The sequence below is a fragment of the Leptonychotes weddellii genome, chromosome 8 (assembly GCF_054177405.1).
Source record: "Leptonychotes weddellii isolate Sample4059 chromosome 8, ASM5417740v2, whole genome shotgun sequence".
Lineage (NCBI taxonomy): Eukaryota > Metazoa > Chordata > Mammalia > Carnivora > Phocidae > Leptonychotes > Leptonychotes weddellii.
Window position 1 is genome coordinate 7,111,489 of NC_138376.1, and position 8,802 is coordinate 7,120,290.

Genomic DNA, 8,802 nt, shown 5'->3' on the forward strand with positions numbered 1-8,802 from the left:
GAAATAATGGACACCATGCACCTGACACACAAATAATGTGCACAGCAAATAGCAGGTTTAATTTTATTGCGTAGGATGATAAGAAGCCACCTCTGTCAACAAGACAATAGACTGCTTCTTTGCATGGAACCTGGTTCATTTCGACACTATGGTTGAAACCACCAATTGTTACAAATGCCCAAGTAAAAAGCAATATATTTGGCAGGTGTAGAATAAAGAAACAGCTCTTGCCTGCTGCAAGTTACATTTGTCATAAATCCTGCTGACAGCTTTGGTGAGAAGGCTTCAAAAGGAAAATATTTTCAAAACTAAGAAATGCATTGAGGACTCCAAAGGAGAAAAGGACACTGTTGCCAGGAAAAAAAAAAAAAAAAAAGCCTGCAAGCAACTTTGTTTCCCTTGACCTTTTCCCTGCCAATCTCAAAACCACCAGTTTCTTCCACTAACTTGCAAACATGAATAGAGGAAACAAAACGGATGGATGAGTTCAAAGCCAGGTTTCCTTGAGTCTGTGATGACAGGATGGGTTCCAAGATAAGGATTGCTCCTTCAAGTGATCTGATTTCTCAAACTTAATTTCCCAGTCTATCAGCTGCCAGAGAAACATGATTTTCTTCAGCTTGGTCAAGTTAAAAGCAAGATTTCACAGACATAAATAAAGAGAGAGAGTAATGTCTTCTCTCAAGGGAATATTAATCCCTGGAGACAAGAACCAACTTCTTATAGTTTCTTGTACCTGTGGTATTTCCTGAGACTTTGGTTAAATGTGGCACACTTTAAATAGCTTTAGCTTCTCCGTGTGGAAAAAGAGGACTGACAATATCTGAAAGGTGCAAATGAAGGACTTTGTACCAGTGGATAAACGTTGACTGTAAGATTGGTAATATCAGTGATGTCATTCTTAGGTAAATTAGCATACCTTTAACATATTTCTCTTGAATAATTTGAAAAACAGACTTCTTTGGCTAATAGATGCAATCCCAAAACAAGTTAGCAATTTCCAGAAGATATTAACCTTCTATGGAAGATTTGTGGACTGTGAAACATAAGATCACTCGTGGTGGAGATTTTGATGTATTTATATATGAATTCATTTTTATGTATTTATGTCTTACCTTGTTCCAAAAAGGATTTAAGATGTCTAAAAACAGCATCATATGACTTAAAAAAAATGAAACCTTAGTGGGGGTATTCAGGGCAGGTCAGAGTAAGAGAGATAAGATAGATTTGAAGTTAGAACAAAAGCTGGTAGCCATGTGGTTTTATGTATGTGTTGTTTCTGTCTCTGATCCAGAACTAATTTCCAGGGGGTAACCAGATGACTAAAAATCTATGGGCCAGCAGAGATTTTACTCTTTGAAGACCCAGAAAAGAGAAACCAGTCCCTGGAAATGCCATCTTGTCCCCGACTCTGCCATAACGGTCGCTCTCCTGGTCGGTTTTTTTGAGGTTACTACATTTGAAAGCTCGTATGTCCCCCAGCTTGATAACTGGTGGGACTTCAGGAGAGGGAAAACGTACTCTGTAGATAATGGAAGTTCAACTTCTGTCTCTATCACGCTTTTCACCCTTCGTGTGGTCATCACAGTTGTGCCTGCCAGAAAGGCATCAAAAGCTTCTGGAGGCAAAGTCAAACCAGAAGAAAACCTCAGAAATAATGTAAAGGACAACAACTATTGTAGAGATGATAATTTGGATCTACAGAGAGATTTCCAAGGTCAAGGTAACTTTTCTTTCCCTCTGATTCCCACCCATGGATCTTCTGTGTCAAGAATGACAAATAGATTTCTACACTGAGTTACAACTTAGATCAATTGTCAATTGGTAGTCAATACCTAAAGCTTTATGTTGAGAACAATTCTTCACTCATACCTGGGCCCGGTGGGAAAGAGTGATGTGATTAGTTAACAGTGTTGGCCAAGAGTGAGAAGAACAGTGACAAGTGTATTTAACATGTCTGGCTTCAAGTGCTTTCCGGTCCTTTGATTCTGATCACACCCCACAGTTGTAGGAAATTAACTGTTTGGTACCTATATTCCTTTTCTAAGTCCCTATTAGGAAAGCTAATCAAGGGTGAAGCATTTTTGCCTCTCTACACGACATGGAAAGACTGATGGTCCTCCCTACCTCCATCCTGTGATTGCCTCCACGTGTTTTTGTTGTTGTCAAAAATGTGGCAAGATGCATGATGGTATATATTCCATATACTGAAAAAATTCCCTAACTCAAACAGAATTGATTTGGAATGCAGATGAAGAGAAAAGAAAAGAAGAAAAAAAGATTTCAAAGGCTCATATAAACAGGGTGATGTCTTTTCGTTCATTACTTTACAGATCCTTCCATCATATTAATTTACCCTTGAGCCAGAAATTTGGGATTCTGACAGTCTTCTGCTTTCAGTATGTAAGGGATTTCCAATTTTAGATTCTTCCTATTATGGATGGTAGGATAATTTCAGGTCCAACATAAGTCGTGTTTGTCTTCTAAGATTCTGAAGGTATTACTCAATCCTTTAGGAATATGAAAAGTACTGTGGGTATTGTCCTGATTAGAAGGGTAAACACAGATGTGTGTTGCCAGTGAATTTTTGAGCATGCATAGTGTGAGAACATCATCAATGGAATTCCAAGAACTTGAAATGCTGTGGGAAACTGGCTTCCAAAAAGTTCTACAACATCTGACATGCAACTGTCCTTACACTAATCATTTCATTAAGAATCAAAGTGTTTGTAAGGCTAGTTGGTCATTGAAAAGTATTTATGGAAGAAAATGTAAACTCTAGTGAAATTGTAACTGTAGATTGAAAGGCTTAGTTGAAGATAACCATAATAGAATCCTAACAGTTACTGCTAATTTTCATGTAAACATGTATAATGTATTATTCTAGTACTAGAGTCATCCATGATGTCCTTGCAAAGGATCAAACTTGCTCAGAGAGCTAAGGCATCCCCAAATTGGTAGGTGAATTTCTTTTACTGATATTGGATGTATTTACATTTTAATTATGGGAATAAAAATCTGTTTGGTAGGATGTGAACAGGTGTCTCTGAAGAGATATCACAGTGGGGAATGTTCATGGAATTTCCATACTTGGTTTCAACCCAATAGTACATATTTCATAACATTTCAGCTAAATTAGCACATCCATTTTTGTGTTATATGGGGGTGGGAAAAAACTAACCTTTTCTAGCTCTTGAAAATTAATCAGACATTTTTAGCGTTCGTTTTTGAAATGAAAAATGTTGCAAACTTGAACTTCCACCTTGGCAGACTTAAAATGCTTATTCAAGCATGAAGAAAATCAATGCCAAATTAGGAAAAAAGGAAATGAGAGGACTCAATATTAAAGGCTTGAAATGTAACTTCTGTGCACACGAATCCCGTCTTTTAAATGTAATCCCTGGTAGTTAGCTGATGATCTCTACAGTGGCACTGACTATGAACCAGGGAGTGGAGCAGAGCATGGTCAACCAGACTCAGAGGGAGGGCCCCTGTATGGTTGCTGTGTTTTTGGGAATCCCACAGTCATCACTGATATTTCTGAGGTGGCCAATTAGAAACTTGATTCACATTCCTTCTAGTGAAATTAGTGGGGCAAACTCGGATGCTGGAGTTGAGGTCTGTAGCTGAGATTGCTAGCTGATTGCCAAACCCGATTTTTAGTTTCTCTTGGACCCACAGCTAGACTCCATCTCCCCGCCTCTGCTGCAGTTAGGTGTGGCCACGTGAATGAGTTCCAGCCAAGGGGATAGGGTACTTCTAGGCCTGATCTATCGAGAAAGAAATCCCTCCTTTCTCTTCTTTTCACAACTTGGTGTTAAAATCTTTGTGTCCTTAGAAGTTATTTGTTGGAGTCAGAACCCCAGGATTGAAGGGGCCTGGGCCAGGAATGAGTACTTGCAGAAAATCCACTTGACCAGGAATACACATTAGGCTTTTATATGAATAAGAAGTGAACTTTCATTGTGTGAATCCAATGAGATTTTGAATTTGTTAGTTTCAGCTGCTAGCATCACCTTAAATAGCATAGATAATTAAAATCTCCAGAAATCCCTATACACCTTCTCCAAATAAACATGCACCTTAAGTAAAATGATGTGCTTACTAGATAAAGCCAGTTTTCAAACAAGTACTCTTGACTCCCACATCCCTTCTATATAGAAATTATATAGAAGGTCCCCCAACTCTCATATGCTTCCACTAAGGGTTAAACAGTGAAGAAAATGTTAGAAACAAAGGTATCATGTACCTTGGTAATCCTCAAGAATTACCTTGTGAGTAAGACCTCCAACTCAATTCTAGGTACTGCTTTTATCTTTTTAAAAAACAAAACACCTCAACAATGAGCACTATCTTAGTGAAGTTTCACCAGCTGAAGGCCTAAGAAAATCAAGATGCTTTGTCTGAGTACAAAATTCCTGGATATTTTATTCGTTTGCTACTTGCTTCTTTTCCTTTTTGCATGACATGAAGATGGAAAATCCTCACGTCAGGCTAAAAGTGTGGCTGAAACATGAACTTCACAGAAGTAGTAAGAATAGTGATTTATGATCTAAGTGTAAAGGTAACTCCATGAGCCCACACTGGCAGAATCAAAAGTCAAAACCATTGTCAGCCATCTGGGGTCATCACATGTTTGGCCAAAAGGAAATAAAAGATTTTGCAGGGTCACTGATTTTTTTTCTTTAACTTTTGGGAAAATTCTTTTGGTGCATAACATTAAACATTAATTGAGATCATGTATTTCACATACAAATTATAATCGTATGAACAATTGTACAGTTGCTTTACAGTGGCTGTTGATATGTAAAAACCTTCAGGAATAGGGGCGCCTGGGTGGCTCAGTAGGTTAAGTGTCTGCTTTAGGCTCAGGTCAGGATCCTGGGGTCCTGGGATCGAGTCCCTCATCAGGCTCCCTGCTCAGCAGGCAGTCTGCTTCTCCCTCTCCCTCTGCCCTTCCCCCTCAGCTCATTTTCTCTCTCTCTCTCTCTAATAAATAAATGAATCTTTAAGGAAACAAAACAAAACAAACACCTTCAGGAATAGCTTAAATAAGATGGTTATCCAAAATATACTTTACATTTTTTGTCAGAGAGATTCTGCTCATGCAGGTATAAGATATCCAGCCAAAGATATGACAATGGAGTAATTTGGCTGAAAGAAAGATTTCTTCTTAAGGTTTCAGTGTTTCCTAGGATATTGCAAACAAGTACATGGGAATTTGAAGACTGATATTAATGGGTGGTATTACCCCAAAGAGCTGAGTGTTTGAGGTTGGTCCTCAAGAGTAGGGTGTGCATAAATTAATCAAGGGTCAGGAGCCAGAGTTCTGACCACAGAGGGACAAGAACGGAGAGGACTCCCTAGTGGAAATTTACATTTATAGACTCTTCCATTTAGGTCAGAGTGTAATTTGCCTTGAGAAGCAGCACCCAGGTATTGTGTTCTTTGGTGCCATTTTCAGCAGATTTTTTAGTTCATCATTTTCCTCTGGCCCTGGTTGTAAGATATTTATGCTTGACTGTGCTTACTGTTTTTTTCTGAACTTATAAAAATTGCTTTTTTATTAGTCTATAAAAGCCATGTTTGGAGACAGCCTAAAATAAAAATTAATGCAACTTATCACCCTACAGCATGGAACAAGTGCCTGCTTCAGTCTCTTATTTAAGCACCGCAGATGCATTGAAACCGAATAAAAATTGTTCCCTGGCCCATCAACCCCAACCAGGGAGCAAGAAGCTGAAATCTGTGCATTGCGCACAACCCAAAGGGAAGTCTTTTGAGAGCTGCATTGTTAAACAGAGCTGGTGTGTTATGACTGGGGGCATCAAGGATGGGCTTTGTGGAGAAGCATGTTTATCACTTAATAAACTCTTCCTCCTCCAACACCTTGACTTTTTCTTTCTTTTTTTTTTTTTTTTAATTCGTCCTTTTTCATTGTGATTGGCCTCCCTTTGCCTTTGAACTCCACCTTATTGAACAAAAAAAGGAGGCTGCGGTCTCTCTGGTCCTTACATAGTAACTGCAAGGAGTATAACACATGGGATTTGCTGGCTCAAAGCACGTTCAGTCCCTAGATCCCCATGTCCACGAGGGCACTCCAAGTGTGATAGGAAAGATATCAAACGGGCCAATTTGACAAATCATAGCGACAACTATTATCGTGACTACTGTGTTACAAGACCAAAACAAAAACGCAGCTCCCAGGCCCCCCACAGACGTGACTGTTTCCCGGGAGATTCCTTGGGCCTCCCTGCTCACTTCTGAATGGAGTCCAAGGATGCGATGCAGCTTCCCAGCGCTTGCAACACGGAGCAGGGTACCTGCTCACAGAGAGCTGCAGGATGAGAGGGAGAAGACAGAGCTTTTCCAGAGCTTTCCTACCTAGTCTTCTCATGAGAGAGATAGCCAGCAGCCTTTAACAGGTTCGTGCTCCCTCCAGCATTCCCACCTCCCTCGGCTTCCAGCCTCCCATCCGGGTCAGGCACCTTAATGTGGACATCAAGCCAGTGTCTTCATCAAAAGCAGCCCCTTGGGGCACTCAGGGAATTGATTGGGAAATAACCCCCTCCCCCCAGGGTTTTTTCCTTGAGGTGCTTTTCAGCAATGTTCTCAAAGACATATCCATCTTTGGATGAGTATCTTTCTTCCCAGACCCCATTCTTTTTCAGCGGGTTCTCCAATCCCTTATTTGAACGGTGAGGATCAAAAGCCGTGTCTGGTTAATCTTTAGGAAACGATGGCCTCCCTAAATACGGTAAGAAGCCAGTTAAAATGGTCTGGGTGTTAAACCAACCCCAGTGAAGAATTCTAGCTAATAGATACCATCTGTACCCCCACAGTGAGTACATCTTGTCCAGCTTTCAGCCCCATCACCTCTGAGCTATTGGTCTTGTGGCTCATCCCTGAGTACATGCCTGGGGTTCCCAGGACACAGACCGATTGGTTGTGCAATAAAGACGTTATGAGAAAATCTTTTTTCTCTCTTTTCCTCAGGGCCTGAAATCAGCAAGCCAGAATGCTTTTTATCCTAATATAGAAAAGAATTAGGCAGCAGATGCTTCTTCACAGCAGCCTGCATGCTGAGGAGAGGGGGGGAAAATGGCGCAGTCCTCCTCTGGCAAGAGTTTAAGGCTGAATCATCATGGGAGTGTTTGTGGTAAAATCACATTTTTCTTTCAGATAGTGGAACGATTATCACTGGGCTATGGACAGCTAGTCCGGAGTGATTTTGGTGAGATCTACTCTTTTTCACCACATAAAGACTATGTCTTTGGCTCCAAGGGAACAAAACATCTAAGAATATTATTGTGGGAGGAGAGCAGATAGAAGGAGACGCTGGAAAAAAATTGGCCAAGATCAAGAAGCGAGGAGAGCCAACAAAGTAATGAAGAGGATTTGTTTTCTTTTTGAACTAAGGGTGGGGATTGGGTCATATCTCCATAATCATGTGAAAACAAAAGGTCACCCGAACGAACCATTTTCCCAGAGGCCCCCATGAGACAAGCTACAAAATCAATTCTGTGTTATCCCACCAAAGACCACCACCAGCAGGGGCTGGGATCATTGTTTAGGCTTGATGAGTGAAAGTACAATTTTATCTATACTACCTCATTGCCCAGAGGCTTCTTAAGATCAGGAAGGGAAAGGAGGACAGAAAAAGGGAGACTGTAGTGAGGAAGACCCTTCAATACTGGATTTTTCCATTTTACTGCTTTAGATCCCCACTTATGCCTGACAACTGCAATAGATGTCTAACTTGACCCTTGCTATTCCTCTCTTTTTTCAATTCATCAATTCTTCCAACTGGCCCTGGTTCGATCTTTCTAAAAGATTAAACTGTCTCTCGTAATCTTTTCCCATTGCTAGCTCCTCGTTAACGATCAGGAGAAGTCCATCGTCTTCAGCCTGGATATCTAGATAATATGCTCCCTGTCTCCTCCAATACTCCCTCCCACTAGGGCTCTAAACAGTCCCTCTGATCCAAGATGACTTTGTTCTCACTCTTCTAGGACATGCCACTTTCATTTCTACACATCCAATACCTTGATTATCTTGTTCGGATCAACAGTATGCACTACCTTCTGCACATCTGTCTATCTAGAAGTTTACTCTCCAAACCTCTCCTTCAAGTTCATCTTCAGTGCTTCTCCAGTTGTAGACCACATATTTCGGAATTCCTACCATGGCCATTGTTTATACTTTTGTAATGTTAGCACTTCATTCAGGCTTATTTGGATTCTTGCAACATTAGTGCATATTTGTACAGCGTGTCTTCTCTGTGGAGAGTGAAACTCCTCTGTGAGAAGACTGTGCCATCAACATTTTTATATTCCACATGATATTTCAAACAGCTCCTGTGGATATCTGAAATAGTTTTTCTCCAAATCCTTTCAGTTTGCATCCTTTAAAACCTAATCTCTAGGCTTGGGAATGAAAAAATAAGTCCAAATGAGGCAAACCACTGGAAACCCTTTTAGAGTCATCATCAGTTACTTTTATGCCTCTATTTCTCTCCTCCACACCAGTTCAAGAGCTCCTAGGACCCTCGAGCTAGCCAGGACACTAGATGACATCCAGCCAAACACTCACTGGAGAGATGAGTCTGCGGCTGGTGTGAGAGGTCATGTAACTTGATTGAAGTCACACGTCTATTAGCGTTTAGAGTGGGGACTGAGAAATACATGTCCAGAACCAAGACTCAGTCATTTCTTTCCTGTTTGTTGTATTGTTTCTCACCCTAGCCTTCCCATAGCTGCCGAGTCAAGAAATATTGTTAATTTGATTTCAGGAAAAAAACAA